The 22,971-nt window shown below is 36.5% G+C and overlaps 1 protein-coding gene across 1 annotated transcript in view; it reads left to right on the plus strand.

Annotated features, from left to right (window-relative positions):
- The first annotated feature begins 6,950 nt into the window (after positions 1–6,950).
- Positions 6,951–22,971, plus strand: part of LOC134652863 (fibronectin type III domain-containing protein 5) — a 168,517-nt gene continuing 152,496 nt past the window's right edge. Inside the window, exon 1 of the mRNA XM_063508062.1 lies at positions 6,951–7,351. The gene's annotated coding sequence lies outside the window, so the exon portion shown is untranslated. The remainder of the gene's footprint in view (positions 7,352–22,971) is intronic.

Below are 22,971 nucleotides of genomic sequence, written 5' to 3' on the forward strand. Positions count from 1 at the left end.
TAAAAAAGGGACTTAAGGGGCCTTACGTTAAAACATGTAGGTACATACAATTAACGTTTCAAGACTGTTGTTCTAGAGATTTCGAGCTTTGACCTAGTTAGTTCAATTAATAGAATAACTGTTTAATGCGTTGACTGCGCTGTCATCCTCGACGTCAAAATACTCAAAATAGAAGATTATTAACCTAGGGATGAAACTGTTGAAAGGCATCCATTTCTGATGAGATATTTTGGTGCTCGAACAAAGTAAGAGCGCCAATAGTTAGTTAATTTTTGGAGAATTTTCATTGCTAATTGTTAAAAATAATTGTAAATGTAAAAATTAAACTCCCTAGAGCCGAAATCACTTTCAACCCGCTTTATATATAGAATGACCCACTTTCGGAGCATAAGAAATGAAAAATAAATTAAGAGACTTGCATCAAGATTAATAGCTACGAGTATAACTTATTAAGTACAGCCAGCCTATTATGGATAGCTTTATCCATCTTTATCCACGTGATAAAATAACTGTCACTGTTTAACACCGTGGGAAAGAAAGTGACGGACACCGTTTTATCACGCTGTCACGTAGACAAGAACGACCATCATATCCGTACAGGACTCGCCTCTGTTGCTCTTGTAACGAATGGGGGTCGGTGGTCTGCTGACCCGCCTTGCAACATTAATGAGACAGTGTAATTTATACTGCAATTACATTAAATTGCAAATTGATCGCTGTCCACGAGTGACATGAAAATTCTCATAGGGGCAGGAGGATTAATCTATGGATAAAGTAAACTTATCGTGAATGTAAGTACTTATACGCAGTATATTCAGCCGACTGCGCTGCAAGAAATGTCAAAAAGATCTTTTATCTATAGTTTGACATTTGGGGCAGTAATGCAGTCAGCAGCCTTACTACAGCAGTATTATAGCGCGATATTACTTACTGCCGACTAGACTACGGTCGATATACGAGCGAGATATGAACCTTTTGTATTTAATTTAATTAATTAATTATTTCTTTATAGGGCATCATAAATTTAATAAAGTGGTTTAACTACCTTCCGCAATACCAATACAAATGCAAACAAATAATTTATTGAGAAAAGTATAGTACAGTGGTTGCTCTTAAAGACTAAGAATTTATTTTAGACTAGAATTTTAGACCAGACAAGTGATTTACAAATGCCTGAACTAGGATTCCCTGTGTTTTAGGCAGCGAAGGACTATATTAATTATTTATTAATTATTCACTTAATTATAAACTATAAGTAGTACACCAGTAAGTATTGTTTTGTGTTGCTGTTCTTTTGTACTGTTGTTTTTGTGTTGTCCCGGTCGATATAAGTCTAGTGAAACTAACCGTGACCCGTTCAAAATTGTTACTGCCGAATGTTTTACTCTCGCAAATATTAAAACCCATGTTACTGCCCGGTGTTGACATGTTACAAATAAATAAATAAATGTTCACCAACAATGTAGTCAGCAGTTATTTCGCACTGCTGCTGCAGTGATACCTACTGTGCCGTTTCTCAAAAGCTTGAAGTAACTTGTAACACAAGTGGAAGTCCCTTTCTAACAAAAGCTATCAAAAAGTGACATCCGCTTGTATTACAAGTTACAAGCTTTTGAGAAACGGGCCCCTGGTGTAGTAGAACTCTGAACAGCACCATAAATGGAACTGTCGTTATTCAGATACTGACAATACCTTTGTGATATAGCCAACGTGCAACAGTGTAACTGCAGATAGAATGGCATATTTTTTGTAATAAATTATAAACATGCGACGCAAGGCTATTAGGTTAATCTACTTTCTAAACGAAACTTTTTTTAAATTTCACAGTTACATTCCAAACCTGTGTTTTCAAACAACGTATCGCAAATACTATGAAATCCGTCTTCCTCAATCAACAATATGCTGAGGAAAATAAACATGGATGCCGTTGCAGCAGTAAATTGTACATTATCGCAAACAGACCGACGGCCGTGTAAACATAGCTTTATTGAGAGACTAACGTTATTCTTTTCTATTAATATGCGTTTTGATCTGCGGTTTTTTGAGTCATGTCATGTGACTGATTGGCGTGTCTACATTTCGTCATTTCTACAAAAATCTACGTTTGTAAATATTACGGTGTTTTGACGGTCTTGTCAACGTGTCTTGTCAATCAAACCAGTGGGGAGACACTCCTGACTTCGGGCAAACTCGGCTCCGTTCGGCTCAGCATTGCTCCGAGCAATTATTAGGGCTGACGCAGCCTGACGTCCCTTTGCGTGCACGACCACAGATAAAATACTTAATCACTTGAATTTTGACAACCCTAAACGGCCGAAAGGGATAGTGCCATAAGTTAGAAAGGGGTATCATGATTCGACCCTGAATCGCTGTCAAACTTCGGTTTTGTAGGAAGTGTCCTTTCTGTACGGTAGTACTATTAGGTACTTATTCTGCGATCAAACTATGAAAGTTACCACACCTACACTCTTTAACGAATTTGACGGTGACAAACAGATCACAGATAAGGATCACAATTCCAAACCACAGACAAAGAAAGTTCTTCGTGCAGCGAGCATATTATTTACCAAAATCTACCTAGTCGTAGCCCCTAAACTAACCTTTCTTCAATTTGCTCATACGAATCCGCTGACCCATTCAAAATAGGTTATACCCACAACGAAGCTAGAAACAAACTAAACACCATGCAAAATTGATCACCCATGCGCTCCCTTGCCGTTCAGTAACGCACAGCGCACACACATTCTTGGCTCCTAAACAACCTAAGTTCAATACACAAGTTAAATGTTTATAGCATTTCACATTAGATCGGTGTAAATGGGACGAGGCCGTGTCTATGTCAACGAGCACGTAACGTGAAGAGTAAATAAAAATTGAATATTTCAGCCCTTGGACGAAGGCTTCAGTTGACGTAGGCTTTCCATTTTTGAGTTTGGTTGTGACGTAAAACAGCAAATCGTGAATCGAATGGTGACGTTGGATTGTAAGGGTGTTACCTTTATTTTTATTTCGAGTTGGTTCAAGGTGGTTCTTTCCATAATGGTATTTCAAATATTTTATGAAAGATTGGAGTGCAAGTGACGAATTTGGTACAAAAACGTGTAAGTATACGGATTAAAAACTAGTTTTCGTTCTGTGTCTAAATTCAAAAATGGCCTCGCCGGAAGATCAGCGCTGGCTTTCGGGTCAGTATTAAATAAATAAATAAATAAAAATGTTATTTATTAAGGTATTATGCTGAGGCGAGACCATTTCGTGGTAAACTTTAACTCACCTATTTTATGCATATTAGTTGTAGTTTTTAGTTTTACTTTGAAAACTTGATTCAGATTCAGATTCTAAATTAATTTTGTATCAAGCAATCGTCTGCAAACGATGTTATTTAACTTAGAAACAAATTAAAAGTTTGTGCTTGATACAAAATGTTTGTATTTAGTTTGGGATAGCGCATTCGTTACTCGTGAATTTCCAATAAATAAATAAAATAAAAATTGTTTATTTCGGCCCAGCATAATCCATAGGAGTGTTAGTAAAATGCATCTTAATAGCCTAAAGGTTAGTTTACACAAAAAACAAAGCAGAAAAAATAATAATAATATATACAACAAAAAACTAAAATTAAAATGACAAACAGGGAAACATAACACATAAAACTACTTACAACGAGTATATGACTTAGAACTCGGGTAGCCGTTTATGATTATGAATTGTAACACTCTTACGGTAGATGTCGCTAGAGCCTCCCTAAGGCTCATGTATGGTGGAAATATTCTTTGTTTTGGGTAAGGTCTTAGTAGCTCAGATGGGAGGGCACTGGGCTAGCGACCAGTGGTCGTGAATTCAAGTCCCACCCAAGACAGTAATTTTTTTCACTTTTAATTAGTTTGGTATGTCTCTATACTTTTAATTCGTTTGTTATGTCTGTCTTATTTTGTCGTTCTCTCACTCTGCCTCCACACACGATGTGAGCGGCAGCCATATTCGAACTTTAAGATACGTCAAATATTCAATCAATCTTTGGGTAATATGGCTCCATCGATACTGTCGATGATTTCGCCAACGTCAAAGTGGATCCCACGTGGGATCGAATTAATATTATTTGTAAAAAACTTCAGCCACTGTACGGTATAAAAGTATAAAATGATGGCCTCTAGGGCTCTAGCCAGCCACGGTTAGAGGTAGAAATACCAAATGCTCTTGAGCACGACGTTGTTCGGTAGTTGATGGGTTATGAGCTCTTGTAAGGCGATAGCTGGACTTTACAAGAACCCGCGTGGGCTACCCGGCGTTGACGCCAGAATGGTGGTTAAACGCTTTTCATGATTAATTTTTCATTATCTGCACACTTCCACATTGTTTACTGCATAATACGCTATCAATATTACACTTTAAATAACATTAAAAAGCAAAAACAAAGAAATGAATCACGAGGCGATGTTACCAAAATGGCGGTCGACGAATAACCCCACGTCAAATATCAGATGTCTATTAGACATCACCAAGATATGTCAGTGTCAAACTAGTGTGAAAAGTGACGTTTCTTCAAACAAAAACGTCACTTTTTACACTTGTTTGACACTGACATTATGGTGATGTCTAGTAGATATCTAATAGATATCTAGTTCAAAATCCGAATCGGGCCCCGGGTCTTTTCGGTTGTAAAAAGTACAGTAATTTACGTTGAAGTAAACCAGCATTTTTAAATACAGTCCACCAATTAGGAACCCATCTGAATTGTGATGTAGAAGATTTTTGTCAGGGTGCATAATATGGCAAACCTACATGCTCCAAGTCCAAATTCTTAAATCTGCTGTCAAAAGCTGCCAAAGTAACGAGGGATCTCGCTCATTTCTCCATTTCTAAAGCTTGTCGTATTTTCAGATTAACATTTTGTCGAAAGTAAGACGCTGCTAGTTTTGAATTCTTGAGCAAAAAGTAATCCATTGTTTCCATTTTATTGTCTACGAGGCCGTTATTCTTCTTTAGAGACGTTTTTAGGGTTCCGTAGCCAAATGGCAAAAAACGGAACCCTTATAGATTCGTCATGTCTGTCTGTCTGTCCGTCTGTCCGTCCGTATGTCACAGCCACTTTTCTCCGAAACTATAAGAACTATACTGTTGAAACTTGGTAAGTAGATGTATTCTGTGAACCGCATTAAGATTTTCATACAAAAATAGAAAAAAAACAATAAATTTTTGGGGTTCCCCATACTTCGAACTGAAACTCAAACATTTTTTTTTCATCAAACCCATACGTGTGGGGTATCTATGGATAGGTCTTCAAAAATGATATTGAGGTTTCTAATATCATTTTTTTCTAAACTGAATAGTTTGCGCGAGAGACACTTCCAAAGTGGTAAAATGTGTGTCCCCCCCCCTGTAACTTCTAAAATAAGAGAATGATAAAACTAAAAAAAATATATGATGTACATTACCATGTAAACTTCCACCGAAAATTGGTTTGAACGAGATCTAGTAAGTAGTTTTTTTTTTATACGTCATAAATCGCCTAAATACGGAACCCTTCATGGGCGAGTCCGACTCGCACTTGGCCGCTTTTTTCTTTTAAAATGCACTGAAATATTGAATTTAAGTAGCTACTAAAAAGTACTAAAACTACTACTACTACTTACTTACTTAGTAGTAGTAAATATATTCTATTCTATTCTATTCTACTTAATGTCAAATGATAGGCACATTTATTAATTAAGAAATCGTGCTTTGTATAAGTAACCTTTAAATCTTAAATAAGTAAACATAATGATTAATATAAATAATCAATTTTAGAATATTATCAAATTTATAAGTACTTAATGATTTTGCCAACGTCTAAAAGTGTGCTCGTAGGTCATGAAATTTTTTAGTATTTTGTTTATAGTGATACCTATAAATAGCTAGCTACCTAGCTGGACTTTATAAATAGCCACGATGGATAGCCGGATATTGATTAAAAAATGGTTAAACGCCTTTCAAGACTAATTATTCATCAGCTGATTACTTCCGCCTTAGTTGCCCGCATAATAAACTATCAATATTTCACTTTAAACAACATAAATGTGCAAAAGACAAAATTTACATATTTTCGAGACTATTTCGCCATTTTGTAGTTCAACCGGAAATCAATGTAACCAAAAGGTATTTTAATATTATAAATGGGCTTACTCATGGCCACAGACTAGCCGAGGCGAAGACGTGGCCTACGATGGAGCGAGCCTGCCCAGAAGGTGCCTGTTCACCCTTGATTTGAAGGTTGCCGGGTTATAATATGAGCTCGGAAATATAGACGCCGGCAAGGAATTCCATTCCTTGGCAGTGCGCATAAGAAACGAGGAAGCAAAGCGCTTCGTGCGAATTGGTGGAATATCTACCAAGTAAGGATGGAAACCGGCCGTGCGTCTAAAAGTCCGATGGTAGAATGGGGACGGTGGAATAAGCTCGTGTAGCTCTTGAGCACACTCCCCGAAGTGCAACCTGTGGAATACCGACATGTAATCCATTGTTGACATGTATCGTAATGTAATTCGTCATTTATAGTTAGTAGACTCAGCATCAATAGTTACCGTATAAAACAAAGCGCCAAAATGGCGCCAAAAGTGTCTGCCAGCCTGGAATTCTTCTCCAAATAGATATCTCTAAAGTTCGCGTTCAAGAGTATCTGTTACAGTAAGTACTATAATGTTTGTGTGTATATGTTGGTACATATAATGTTTCTTCACTTAGAGACATAACTGTTTTTGTTAATCTATTAGAGAATGGCAGATACTTTTGACGCGTAGTCTGATCTGCTATATATTTTGAGCTGAATGTATCGCTAGAAATATATTTCCCACATGATGTCTACATTAGAAAATCAAGGTAGTACAAGCTTTCTGTAAAGTAAAGCTCAAGACTATAATTTTATTAGTTTACTTATATTACGACGATTACCTGAACCGTGTACTAACAACGTATAACTCACCAATTTTAGACCTTAACCAGTCGGAATAAGGTTGAAGAATGTTCAGTTAATTATGCCGAGGAGACAAGTAGACTCGCCTCACTTGTTCAGGCAATTTCAGTCTCTCGCTGTGTGTCGTGGCGAGCGCGCGTGTCGCCCTCCCGTGCCCGCGTCGTGAATAATTTAAAACCCGACCGATATTCTTAAGGTTACAGCCTATTTCCACACGAAAATCTATTATACTTAAAAATTATACTTTAATTAACTTGTGATTGTGTAGTGGAAACTTATGGGCTACTGATGTGTGTGAGCGTGCGTCGTTCGCCTGTCGATTCGGTGTGTTAAGTAAGTTTTTTGAAGTGTTCGCGAGTGTGTTCTTGTGGGTGAGCACCCTGGTATTTAGTCTGTGGAAAGGTGAGTTAGTTTTAAACGGTTTGTCTGTGTTTGTGAACTTTACAGGTGGACGAATCATTAATTGTAATGAGAGGGTAACGATTTTCGGAAACTGGTCGTTTTAACATAGGAACGAGTGATAACCTACATTTGTATTCTTATTTATTTAATAAGGATCTTTGCTGTTGTCTATTTGTTATTCAAGTAGGTACCTAGTAGTACATTGATAAATGAATTTTATTTTTCATATTGTAAGTAAGTAACTTATTTTTAACAGAAAACACAATAATAAATATCTCCATTAATGATTAAGAATGTCCATCGAAATGTGACAATACAAGAACATTGTTGAAACATTAATTTTACCCTCAGTAATAATAAATTACGATACAAGTGCGAAAAGTAGGAAATTCGCAACGAGTGGCGATAAATTGAAACACGACCGAGGGACTGTTTTAAATCGACACGAGTTGCGAATTACCTTTTCGCACGTGAATTGTACAACGTTTTACAGTAGGTACATATATCCCTTAAAATTTTCGACATACGCACGTATTACTGCTAGTTATCGGGCGGTAAATTAGCATCACATGTACGGTTTTACGACTCGCAATATCAAGAAGAAAATATGACAGCATGTTGTAATTAAATAATAATCGATATCATGATTATTTTAAAGGCTGTGAGTAAAATAAAAACTTTTTCACCTTAGCAGCTCGAACAAGGGTACTTTGCTACTTAAAAACAGTGAGCAAAATCGCATTTTGCTTACTGAGTGAGACAAAATGAGCAAAATGCGATTTTGCTCACTGTTTTTAAGTAGCAAAGTACCCTTGTTCAAGCTGCTGAGGTGAAAACTTAATTGTTGGTATATCTTAAGAAAACATGAGTAAATAGAGGTAAGTGATGAAGAAGGAATATATTTTTCGGGTTCTCTAATATGTTCTCACTGCTGAGGTGAAAAGTTTTGTGAACTACACGAGATCAAAGTTATTTACATCTCGTGCGCTTTTGAGTCCCTTTGAGACTCGCTACGCTCGTGAATCTAGTATAGAATCTTACGCTTGCACGGGACTCAAAGTAAGCACTCGAAGAAAATATCAAACTTTGATCTCTTGTTGTACAAATAACTATTTTTTCACTTCCGTCGTAGGTATCAATAATTCCTGTATAACACCTGTCACCCACTCACACCGTTGCGTTGGCTCAGCGATCCAAAATGAAATTTGGTAATCGAAGTTCGCAAATTGCGGGCATTTTTCTCTGTCACTTTAATGACGCTTTCATTGGAGTAAAATAGAAAGATCCCCGCAATTTGCGAAATTCGGTTTTCGCGGTAGGCCCCCTGTGCGACCTCTCGCCAATGTTTTTTTTTTATTTTTTTATATACTTACCTAAATACCTACCTAGGTACCTAACTATAGGCATATCTTTAAAAAACAAACCGTCAGATATAAACAAAGAAAGCTGATAAATCAAAATATTCTCACGTAATTGGTAAGACAATAATATTCGCAATCGTGAGCCAATACCTCTTACTCGAGGCCGATTCTAATTTACAATTAGAAATGGTTTTCATCCTGTTTTGATACAACCCTGACTCATGTCAACCAGGCATCTCACGCGCACCAATAAGTGCAAGCGAGATGCCTGAAGAGACGGCTCCTGGGGGCTAGCCAAGGTGACAATCGTTTGCAGAAAACGAAATGAATAGCGCATTTCCATACATTTTTAGGTTTATCTTAGCGTTTCGTTTCGTATTCTGCAAACCCAAGCCAGAAGAAATGTACCAGAATGACACATACTACGAATAGTCACGTGACTATTTCCATACATTATTTAAGTTTCCATGGGCTTTTTCTATCAACGCGCTTGCAACGATTGTCATTTTGACTAGGGCCCCTGCCAAATCATCGTAAGCCGCTAGCGGTGATTGGTGCTTGACTCAAGATCGTATCAAAACGTAAACACCATATCAAATTGTTCAAACATAATCGGCCGTCTTCTTTATACCACAATACTCTCGCTAAATTATTTATTGCCGAGATATTTTTAGCGCGTATATTACGCCATTGTCTTGGTATAAATAAACGTTTAGATGCAGGTATTTATAAAGGGCCGATAAAGGGTATTTCATCAACTTGAAGCAGAGAAGGAATATTAGTAATTATTTTTAGTAACTCAAAGCTTGTTTAGGCATAATAAAAATAGTGTTCACTGATTTTCAGAAATCTGCATATATCCTAATTACTAGCCGGGGGTCAGACCATCAGGTAATTTTATAGCTATCCAATAATTTCACCTTAAAGGGCTTAAAGAATCAGATTTTATTAGGAAATTATGTGTCTATGAACAATGGAAACTGCAAAATTTCCTAATTTTTTTCGTAGTGATAGCGTATCATTATATACCTACAACAAAAATAATTTTTGTTTGAAAATACCTACTGTACTGTAATATTTTTGTATCCATAATCTCCCATGCACGGACAAAAGCTATATTGTTCCTGTATCCTCTAAATACTGCCCCAATTTCGATAAGGCAACCTGTATACAATTACTTTATAGGATTGAAGCAATCATTGCACTACGATTTTTCTCAACTAACTCTCAAATCCACCTCAACTCAAATATAAAGTAATAGATATTTTCATCACGTATTACATTATCTTACGATAGGTAACGCTTTATTTGATGTTGTATTCAGTTTGTTAATGGATATGAGGCAGAATCAGTGCATCTGTTATGTTTTATAACAAAAATAGCACGTTTTATGCATTTGTAGAGTGAATAAGTAGGGTCAATGTGGCTAATTCCGTCATAGGGACTATTCCGTCTACGAGCGTAAACTTTGATTTTCAATCGAAGGAAAAAAAACCATTTGCTTTTTATTTCTGAAACTAAAAGAAATTGCTGCTTTGTCGATGAATTTATCAATTTTGTTCGTTGTTCGAGAAAAACGCTAATGGACGGAATATGCCACATTGACCTTAATGTGAGTAGGTATTTCAAAAATATAATCCTGCCAATACCTATGAATGTGTAAAAATGTATGTTTGGGTATATACGTGTTTTAATGTTTGTTCCTCAATCATATAAAAACTGAAGCGTTATTTCATCCACTATACTATTGATGTTGACTGTACACGTTTAGCGTATTATAATGATTTATAAGTAGTAGTAGGCCGGGAAGATTTTCAAATAAAATTAAGTACGGACAGGCTACGTCACATAAATCTGTGCGTAAATATTAAACCTTATTTCTTACCAATAAGGCTTGATACGTACACTTTATCTTTGACGTAGACTATTTACGTGGGCGAGTGCAAACGTTAAACCGCGACCATTATATTAAATATGTACGTGGTTTGGTAAGTTCCGATTAAATATGTCACGGGTCGGAAGTCCGGAAACGACCGTGAGGAAATGAGGTTATTATTGGATTGTTGTTGACATTTAATAAATGGTTGTGCATTAGGGTAGGTAACATTCCATTTCTGACCGCAGCTGCACTACCTACTGGTACTGAACGCGTCGCTGTTACTGTCAATTTCCATAGTAAAATGAACAGTAGTGCAGCTGCGGTTGGAAATGGACTGTCACCTTTAACTAGATATGAGCGCCGCGCCGGCGCGCCGCCGCCGCCGACAAAATTTTCGCGCCGCCGCCGCCGACGCTGCGCTATCGGCGTGGCATCGGCGTGACCTTGGTAGTTACTACTACTTTCGGAATCAGATAATATATTTTTAATCGAGTTTAGATCATTAACGGCGCCACTTCGAATAGTTTATAGGCATTCAAAAGGTATTTTAGGCCCATATAATTAAAAAATATCGAAGGCAAATGCAAACTTATATATCTAGTAACCGCGCTACTAGTCTTGGGAAAACGAAATTATATAATATCAATTTTAACATCAATATGCTTGTAATAAACATACTGATTTCCTTCCATTTTTATTGTGGAACGTTCCACATTACAATTTATAGATTGTATATATAAACTAGACATATGTCAATCACAATGAAAAAATTAACTGTGATCAACTCTGGCTAACGTGAGACTCGAACCCACATCTTTGGATTACCGATCCCAATGCATAACTAATTTTGCCAGCTAACCATCCGTCATTTACCGCGAATTTAACCATTGCAAGCATGGTTAAACGTCTTTAAAAGGTATTAAATGGGGTTAATTTTGAGATATTAAGCATTTCCACGTCCAAATGTCCGTCCGTTGGCTTCGCACGGAAGGGCGTCGAAATCGGGTCTCAATTAAACTTGGCCACTGTTCAAATTTCAAGCTTTGCTCTCTCGGAGCTCAATCTTTGGCCTTGCATGGCTCGCATGGAATTAAGCCGCTATCTGAACCTGCAAGTTTTTGGCCCTGTTTGGAGCTCAACTTTCGGCCTGTTTTAAAACGCTTGAGCATTGGTCCTTATCCGATCTTAGCTCCATTGTAGCTCGGCCTTTGGCGTCGCACGAATGCGCCCGCAGAAAAGCTCCAGATCTTTAACACTATGGCTTCAGTCTTTATCGGCCTGCGCCCTCGCTCTGCTCTCTTGCAGCTCGGCCTCGCACAGAAGCGCGCCGCAATCGGCGCTCCAGGCGTTCGGCCGTCAGCCAAGCTTACACTTGGCGTTCGATTCTTAGCTGTATGCTTACCTGCAGCTCATCCTCTGGCCTCGCATTGGGAGGCGTCGAAATCAAGTCTTCGGTGTTACATGGAGCTCGGCGTTGGGCCTCACTTTTTAACATAAATCGGTTTTGTTGAATCGATATTGGTTAATGACGGAGCTCGATTTTCTTTGGACTGCTTGTCGACAGTCGACGTTTCCCTGATACAGTCAATCCACAATTTTTAACTTAGCACAAAAGATCGCTAAGATCTTCCGACCAGAGCCTCGTCAAGATTAAGACCGCCTCCGCATCCACAGTTTATACGATATCAATTTTTTTTTACCATTATTCAATAAATAATCCTTGAAAATAAAAAATGCATTTATTTCATAACTTTCTTACAGCAAAAACATGTTTTTTCGGTAAAATGTTGGTTTGAATTCTATTTTCATTAATCGAAGGTGTTTCAAGGCCACGCCGCCGATTCGCCGCCGCCGCCGACCAATTTTGACCGGCGCGCCGCCGCCGGCTATATGCCTATCGGCGCTCATATCTACCTTTAACCGACATAATTAGTAGATTGGTATTTGGTCTTACGTTTTCAAATAATTTGGTAGACCAAGTATAAAAAGAAATCGAGACGAGAGATATAATGCGGTGTAAAAGGATTTGTATTTATTATCCCTATTTTAATGAAAATCATTGTTTTTTTAAAGTTTTATTAAATGAGATCACTTTATGACTATTAAGATTATTTAAGAACATTTCAACGTAAGATTCAGTTGAAATTCATTAAGTTACAATAATAAAACACGAACTATGTTTACTTTGCATTCGCACCCTTAATGAATAAACATAAATCTAAAATAAATTTAAATTTAAATTGGCTAATAAAAAGTTCAATCCCAGCCTTCGTTTATTCGAGATAAAGCTAGAAGTCATAAATGGGAACCCTTAAAAAGGGATTGCTATTATTGTGATCGGGGCGTCGGGCGTGACAACGCGACAGCCAATAAAATGTTTGTCAGAACTTAATGGGATCTCTCAATATGTTTTGTATGACTTTTCTTTGCAATTTTACAAGCAATAAAATGTATTTTCTGAAATTCGATTTAGATTGAGATCATAGGTTCAACCTACCCATCAAAAGTCTTGTATAGATCAGAATTTTAATTTCGAATTCTCATCTCAATTGCATTTCAATCACTCTGAACATAATAAATATCGTAAGGAGTAATATCACAAGCTACCTATTAATACAGTTGAATAAGGCCTCAGGTAAACTTCAAGACTTAAAGACTGTTTTCTGAAGCTAGTTCGATAAGTTCCAGCAAGTTTCGTAACTTGAGCGTGCTTCGCAACTCCTCTTGTTGCATATTAATATTCCTTTAGAATTGCTCTCAGGCTAAAGTTATAAAAGACGTGTTTGTTGTAATTAATAGTTTTCACCTCAGCAGCTCGAACAAGGGTAAGTACTTTGCTGCTTAAAAACTCGCTACGCTCGCGTATCTATTACTTATATAAGGTAAAATCCATTCACTCATAAGGGAGCCTCTCTTAAATCTTCAAAAACTGATGAGAAAGTTGCATTTTATCCACAGGAGTGGCAAAGTAATTTGATGCCAATTTTGATTTGTTTCCTATTCTGGTTGGATAATTGACTTTTAAGTGATGAATTGATGACGTGGAATGATAAATATTTAATAATGTTCTTACGGTTAGTATTTTCCTTGCGTTGATGTGGTGAAAAATGTTGTGTTTCTCTGTGTAGCAAAGTTTGTTTAACCCTCGTACCTTGAAACCCTCACAACTCTCAACGGGGTTAACCCCAACTATTGTCAACAACTTTGCTCCCTTTTCTTTTTTCTTTTTTTTATTTTATTTATAAATACGTTTACACGACATCACAGCAGATAAACCAATACGTCGTGAAACTAACACTACACATAGCAACATATAACAATTGATACTATTTACATTACATTTCACACACGGATAACAAACGTTACGTTACACTCGAAGGTCTAATAGCATCCATAAAACAAATAACACATTTCTTTGACGTATTCCTAAAAAAGGCTTAACTGCACATTGCTACAATCTAATTGATAGCTAACGGGGTGGACTGTATAATGAGATGATGGAAACACGTAGGGTTTGTAAGTAAATTAATTATTTTAATAAAATAAAATACAGCATAATATTAAGAGTAAGGCGGTGTCAGGTAGACTGACATGGAAAACAAGAATTCAAAACTAGTATAGAAAGTTTTACAAATAATAAAGTCAAAGTCAACAAAAGAGGTCGCACGCCAGCCAGTCGCCAACACTAATATTTCCTTGTGCAAATATGCACATTTAGTACCTAAACCTTCATTCTTCATCACTAAATTTAGAAGCACCTATTGAGGCCTTTGAATATTCGATAATCTTCGACATGAAAAAGCAATAAACAAGCATCGATAAAAGACCGGCCAGCAACTTCACCTGGGTTGCTATTCTGTACATATTTTAGTCGATACCTGTTTTGTCATGACCTAGAGATCTATGATAACTGTGAGTTATGAAAGACCAAACTATACTGGTTTATATTATGAATGTCTGCGCTCAAATTACAACCTCGATACCGACTTCAATATTGCGAAATCATCATTTTCCCTTCATAGCGCAACTCACATTTCCAAGTCAAATTCCAGTGTTTACTTCTAGTTCGCATCTAACTTTCTACAGCTCGTATGATTCAAACTATGCAGTAACAAAATCAGTCTTATGTTATTTCGTTTAAAGTTTATATTTGTAAACTAAGTGAGCTAAGATAGGTGAGGTAATAGTGGGTTTCTTGGCGATGGTTATCCTGAGTGCTACGATAACTGGCTTTGATTCGTGACATGAAAACATGTAATGTGCTGTAAGAGTTCATGGAGGTCAAGGGTTAAATGCTATTGGAAAAGCTGTTTTATTTTATGAAGTCGAGGAAATATTTGCACATTTATTCGATTAAGCTGAAGATGTTTATGAATAATATTATTAAACTAGCTTTTCCCCGCGACTTCGTCCGCGTGGAGTTAGTAATTTAGGTAGCTTATTTTTGATCAAATTTGCTTTTTACCGATTCCCCGTACAAACTTCCACCCCCCTTTTCACCCCCTTAAAGGATGACTTCTGGGATAAAAACTACCCTGTCCTTCCCCGGGACTCAAACTATTTCTATACCTTTCAACTAAATCGGTTCAGCGGCAGCGTGAAGAGGCAACAGACAGACAGACAGACTGACACACTTTCGCATTTATAATATTAGTATGGATTTATTCGATTAAGCGGAAGACATTTATGAATATTATAAAATGTTGTACGGAGAATAAGACTACGAAATATGTACAGTACGTAAATGACGTTAATTAACCTGTCAAATCCTACGATATGACGTCACCATAAGCGTTCTGGCTGGCTCATATATGAGCCGTGGGAGCTGACAAATTAAGATTGATTTTGGATCCTCAAAGTTGGGGTGAAAGGTAGGAATGAATGAATCACTCAATCATTTATATGATTTCATCTTATATATAGGTAGGTACTCAAAAGCAATTAAAGGAGGAAAGTCGGCGTGTACGTACTATACAAAATGAATTGCTTCCATTGATTTTGAGTGTCAAAATATTTTAAAAGTATAAACATGTACCAGATTAAGTAAAAAAAATATTACGAAATATAAGTGAGTCGTGAAGACATCTCTTTAAGTACACAATGCTTAGAAATAAAGGAAAAGTAAAAAAAAACTCAGTCTCGGGCCAGACTCAAACTCGCGAATCAGAGATACCTACCAGCCCTCCGCTCTACCAACGGAGCTACCGCGATTTTCTCGACGACAGCGAATATTTCCACCATACCATTTATTTCTAAGTATTCTGTGCAACACAATATTAGTTTTGGGCCACCTGTATGTGACCATCTTAGGTACAGTCGCCATCAGATATATCGGAGCGGCCAAGGCGCTCTCAAATATCTGAACACGCCTCTATTGTCAGAGCGAAAGAGTGCGTGTTGATATTGTGGACACTTTGGCCGCTCCGATATATCTGATGGCTCCTCTACACGATGGGCCAGCGCCGGCCACTCCAAGGGACACAGCCATGCGGTAGAATGAGATAGCAATATCACTTGCTCCCTCTAACGCATAAATGCGTCCCTTGGAGTGGCCGGCGCTGGCCCATCGTGTAGAGGAGCCATGATGGCGACTTTACCCTGGAGATGTAAGCCAATTGTTATTAGACAGTTCTCAGTGACAGTCAATCAAAGTCCATAGTTTATTGTAACTTGTAACACAAAAGTTGAGAAAATCATTCTAACTAGCCAAACTTCATCTTTGATTCCTCCCAACTCTGAATAATCTCCATCAACGTTCTCAACTGCAAAAACCATCTTATCAAACTTGTCCGATCAAAGCGAAACACTTAATAAATTGTCCAAGTTGTAGCTGTACTGTAGGCTTTGTGACTATTGTGCTTTTGACGTAAGTCGCGTCGAAACGGAAATTGGGCGACTAAACGAAAACGTCGTAATGATATCTGCATGTTCGATCTACGAAATGTTTACATTATTATCACTGATTGATTAATGTACACGTAAGGTTTCTTAGGAAATTTAAGTACTTCAATTTCAATAGAATTATTAACATAAACGATATTAAATTTAAGTAGATAAAGTGTCATTCAATAGAACTTGCTAACTATGTAAATTGGGTATGCAATCCGGATCCGAAATGTATGCAATTATCCGGATCTGGATCCGGATCCGCAGATCTTCCCATACATTTCGGATCCGTCGTGCAAACCCTATATGTAAACAAACCGCCATACTAAAATTGACACTGAATGTCAAATTATTAGTAACTTTTGTTTACATAGTTAGCAAGTTCTATTGAATGACACTATACAGATTAACACGAAAACCGACACGGATTATGGTCGCTATTGTCTATCGTCGGTTGATTCCTGCACGTTCACTCTAAATTCCGCTAATCTCCGAACAAGTGAAATGGCAAGTCCGTGTCTACCTGTTAAAACACATTAACATTGCTAGTTTTAATAAGTAACTGAGTGCGTAGCCAACGTGCAATAGCTAACGCTCCGTAGCGAACGAAACGATAGATAGAGATGACTACGATACACTACGCAGCGCTAACGATTGCCACGTTGGCTACGCGCCCTGGAAATGATACACAGCTACCGTGTAAATCCTTTTTCACCTCAGCAGCTCGAACAAGGGTACTTTGCTACTGAGTGACACAAAATGAGCAAAATGCGATTTTGCTCACTCAGTGAGCAAAATGCGATTAATTTTGCTCACTGTTTTTAAGTAGCAAAGTACCCTTGTTCGAGCTGCTGAGGTGAAAACTTAATTATTGGTATATCTTAAGAAAACATGAGTGAATAGAGGTAAGTGATACATTAATTAATTTAATTAATATTAAGGAATACATTTTTCGGGTTCTCTAATATGTTCGACTCACTGCTGAGGTGAAAAGTTTTGTGAACTACACGAGATCAAAGTTATTTACATCTCGTGCGCTTTTGAGTCCCTTACTACGCTCAAGATTCTAAATTAGATTCACTCGCTACGCTCGTGAATCTAGTATAGAATCTTTCGCTTGCACGGGACTCAAAATAAACACTCGAAGAAATATCAAACTTTGATCTCTTGTTGTACAAATAACTATACCTACTTGCATTGCATAAATCAAGATAAATAGCTCTCAACGACCGTATTAGCGGGCTGAAAAATGCCTCTAATACGACCGCATAAAAAACGGATGTTGGAGCAATTTGTAAAACACCCAATTACTGGGAGGAAAGCGAATTAGCAACACGCAATAACGATTTGAACCGGTTGCTAGTACTTACAAGATCTTATCACGGATTAATTTTCAGGCGAATATAACACTTGTATTTAAAACAGTAACGACGATTTTTGATGGTGCTTTAGAGGATCAGATTAAGGGGGAGATGCTTTTGAAAAATAACTAAGACGCTACGAGGAACGTTGTGATTTAAATAAAATGGCTTCATTATGATGTAAGTAAGACGATCTCAAGGTGATTAGGGAATATTTAATAAAATGGGATCAGGATTTTTTGTTAATGAATCGACGGCTCAGAATACGTTTGTGCCATATCCATTTTTGAGCAAAATCGTTTTTAATGATTCCTAAAATAACAAAAAAATTATTATGCTATAATTGACACTAATTGGTTTATGAAAATTAATATTTTCAAAAATGTTGTGCCATATCCGCATTTTACTAAAGGATAATTACACTCTGTTAACAGAAAATTATCACAAAAGTGCGATATGTCCAAAACTTTTGTGTCATTGTCATACATTGTACTTTAACATTCACTCATCAAAATCACAATAAATGTATAGTACTATAAAATGTAAACATATGTGCCTAAATGATAAATTTAATAATGTCGCTCAAAGTGATTACTTATATTTCTAAAAACTCGCTAAAATGCCAGTAACAGTCGAAAATTGGGTTAATCTCAGATACTTACCGCTACATTTGTATCTGAAGCGACTGAGCTTTTAGCAAAGCTAACCAAGTTGTCTCTAGTAAATAATTGAGCACACGGTTTGCATGCTGCCATGCTAACATTAAATATCCACGTACTTATATGAACCTGAACTATGAGATTATTTGATAAATAAAATATTTTTTTTCTAAGGTGGTACCGTCCGTCCGTCTGTCACCAGGCTGTATCTCATGAACCGCGATAGCTAGACAGTTGAAATTTTCACAAATGATATATCTCTGTTGCCGCTATAACAAAAAATACTAAAAATAAAATAAAATAAATATTTAAGGGGGACTCCCATACAACAAACACGATTTGATTGCTCTATTTTTTGTTGATGGTGCGGAACCCTCCGTGCGCGAGTCCGACTCGCACTTGGCTGGTTTTTTTGTATATCCTATTTTTGTATTTTAACCCTTTGAACGCCACGCCTATTATACACGATGATTTTTAATCGGTGATCAGGAGTGTAAAAATATCAAAATCTAGCCCAAAATAAATTTATTAGGCTAGGTCTCACGCAATTATCTCATTGTTTAATTAATTAAAAGTTAAAACATAAATAAAACTAATAACCACTGAATACATGGTTATCCTACATGAAGTAACTACGATACGTGAAGTGCCATCGATATGGAGGGAAATTTGACGGATCTATGACTATGTTTATGCATATGACAATGACAAGTTGTTACTCATAAATTATCAATTGCCATTAAGTTTGTAAAGAGGCTACAACTCATAGATACAGATTACTAGAGTGACAAGGATTTTAGGATATAATTTATCTCAAAATTAAAATTATGATTAAAAAAAAACAAGTTTGCTTCCATGTAAAATTACGACTTCAACGTGATCTACGTCAATTACTGAGTTACAAAAAATGTTCCTGATCACCGATTAAAAATCATCGTGTATATAACATGCCATTATATAAAGTACCTACCTTATTTAATGCACCAGTGTCTATATTTATTACACTGCAACCGTCCGCATTTGCGGAAGTCTTTGGAAACTAAAGTGTTATGGGAACTACATAGGCATTAAGTTAGGTCTTGATTCGGTCATGAAGGATAAGTTTTAGTAAAGTTTATTAGTTTAGGTTAATTTGGCCTTAGAGTTGGCCAAAAAGAGCCGCAAGACTGTACAAGATTGCATATAAAGTGTCATTCTATGAAACTTGCTAACTTTGCAAACAAAATTCACTAATAAATTCATCATTCAGTCACAATTCCAATATGGCGGTTTGTTTACATAGTTAGCAAGTTCCATAGAATTATACTTTACATCCTTATATTGCTTTGTATTGTAACGTGTCAAGAAAGCTGCCAAATTTCTTAAAATATGTACATTTCTTAAATTTTCTCCAAACGGAAAGCAAAAATTTAAATTGCGGATTTGTCTCGTGCTAACATTTATTTGTTTAAGTAGAACTGTGGGGAAAATATAGTCTGTTTCAAGTTCCTAGAAATATGCATGGAACTCCATACTTTATATTCGCCGCAGAATGAATAAATACATGTTAATGATACCTTTTCAAATAAAATTTACACCTGGAATGAAGCTTTCAAAGATAAGCGTTTTTGCAACAAATATAAATTTACTTTGTCTGAAATGTAAAAAAAAATATTATTTAGGGTAACATTCCATTTCTGACCGCAGCTGCACTACTGGTACTGAACGCGTCGCTGTTACTGTCAATTTCCATAGTAAAATGAACAGTAATGCAGCTGCGGTTGGAAATGGACTGTCACCGGACAATTCTTTTTATAAGAGGTCTAATCATTTTATTAAAACAACGGTATGTGTGATAAAAATACATTTATAATCTCTTTGAGCCTGATTAACCACACGCACGCGACAGTAGGTATACACTTAGACACATACTATAATTATTATCTCGGGTTCTCACAAAACAAAACGAACTGACCTGCTCACAATTCAAATACCTTCTACCATTTTTAATATTGATCGACCTTATCGTTCGAACGTCACCCCACGAATGATCGTTCAATATTCAAGATGGAGGGATCGATCACGTGACCATTCACGTGATCGATCATTACAAATACTTTTAAAAGTCACTTAGCTTATTTAATCTAGAAAAATGTTTTATAAGTACTAAAAATCTATATAAACCACACAGTATCCTTACAGCTCGGCCATCCTGCTAGAGCAAGTCCCTTTGCTCATCTACAATTACCATTCGATTAAATGTTAGATATACTGGTTTTATAACAGTATATTACAAAATAAAGTATATTTTAACTAAGTTATACGAATTTATATGATCACTTTATTTATTAGCATTCATTTAATTATTTTTAATGAACTCATTGAACAACGTCAAGAAAGCCTAATCAATAGCACTTATATAACACATAATAATCAAACAACATAATGTTATTATATTTTAGGATTTCTATTAGTACACACACACCTCTACCTAATTACAGATACAGATACAATTGAAAATTCGAACTTACAATAGTGCAATATTAATTAAAAAATTATCAATTTATCTAAATTACCTATGTCCTAGATCCTAGACTAACAGCCATGCAAATTAGCCATGATGATTACTCAGACCCATTTGGACTTTCGGTGTCGTCACTGCCAAATTCGGAACTACTTACTTACTTTACCATGCTTGTTATCAAACACAACCAAGATTTTAATTTATTTATCGCACTTATGTTTTCATAACGATGGTTGCCCTTTTCCGTGTTAGTGGTGTATCTTCGACTACTTAGCGGTCGTTAGGAAGGCATCTAATAATCCTATACGGTCCCTGGTATTTGCTACCCAATTTTGATTTACCACCACTCGGCACTTCTCTCCTAACGCTCACTAGGTCCGTGATTAATCTAACGGGTGTTCCAAAATAGCTCATGTAGTCGCGGAAGACCTTCACCGTTGTTGAGGTCTTTGTATTTCGAACAGGCTAGATGTTAATGAATTTAGAAAAGCTGTCATTTATAACAAGGAGGTAATCACCGTGAGGGTCTCTAGTTCAAATGAATGCGAACGTTGCTTATCTGGTTTAGTTTTCCCGCTAAAGTACGAGACTGGCTTAAAAGGGCCTTCGTCACTTTTTTTTTTGGAAAAGCAACTGAGTCTTACGTTTCGGGTCATAAATATTGAGAATAGATCTAGATATTAGTTTTCCCTTTAATGAGTTGAATGCATCATCCTGGTCACTGATTCTGGTCACTTCCATTCATTGCCTTTCTTCAGCATGTCTGTCAGTGGTCTGCGTATCACAGCTAAGTCACGTACAAACCTGCTAAAGAAGCTTGCCAAGCCTATAAATAGCTTTAGAGTCAATCCACCTATCGTTATATTGACTTGTACAATATATTATAATCTTTCATAAGTAGCCATAATTTCCTTGTATTCTATCTTAATTTTTAGTGTAACCTCTGTATTTATAATTATAATTTTGTTCAATAAAGATCCTCTTCCCCATATATCTTAATTGTTATTATTTTTATTATTTTATTTTTATGACATGTTTCCCTTAAATCTAAATCTTACGTATTTTAGTAGGTAACATCTTAATTTAATCTATTCTGTATTTTTAATTTAAGTTGTAATTTTAATTTTTTTTTTGTTTCCCAGCCTTTTGAGCCATGTTGCTTGATTAATAAAATATATAATAATATAGGTAATCATAACATCAACTTTTTTTTTTATTCCTGTACGGTCACGTTAGCTTTTGTCTTACCTAATTATCGCTTTACGCGGCCAGCTACACCTACCGTTACAGGCAGGTTGCTAGTGTCAAAATTTAATTCAATTTATTCCCGTCGGTTTTCTATTTAGAGTTAACGCACTACCCAATACCCATATTGACAAAACACAAAAGATTTGTATGTATTTTTTTTTATCAGGATATCGATAATAGTTATATTTGGAATTGTTTCTCTACTACTACCTACAGAACACTGGAAGATGACCTAGCTTCCCACAGGTCCGCTGTCTTTTTACCCAGGAAACTTTTGTGTTCTTCCTCGTTACAATTATGACAAACAATTTTATTAGAGGGTTAATCCGATTGTTTTATAGTAGGGTTATCTAACTATTTCCTATCTTGTCCCTGCTTATCAAATTTTTGACCTATTTCTCTGTTAAACCCCACCTTAACTGTTTCTAAATACTTAAGACCCTCTTCAGGTTCACGAAAGCACGGTCCTCTATACCATCTAACAAGCAGTCAACAACAGCTTTCCAACCCTTAATACAAAATCTGTTTAATAAATATAACTTTGTCATATAATAGTGCTCAAGTGAATCTCCATATTTAGCTTTCTTGGAGAGCATAGTTGTTAAAAGTTCCGCGTAATCATCACAACATGGGAAAGATTCTACAAGTTTCTTTTTCTACTCCGACCACGTGTAGAGGACAGTGCTAGGATCCTGGTACAAAGATTTAGCAGGGCCTGTAAGT

Source organism: Cydia amplana, chromosome 12 (assembly GCF_948474715.1).
Source record: "Cydia amplana chromosome 12, ilCydAmpl1.1, whole genome shotgun sequence".
NCBI classification, from domain to species: domain Eukaryota; kingdom Metazoa; phylum Arthropoda; class Insecta; order Lepidoptera; family Tortricidae; genus Cydia; species Cydia amplana.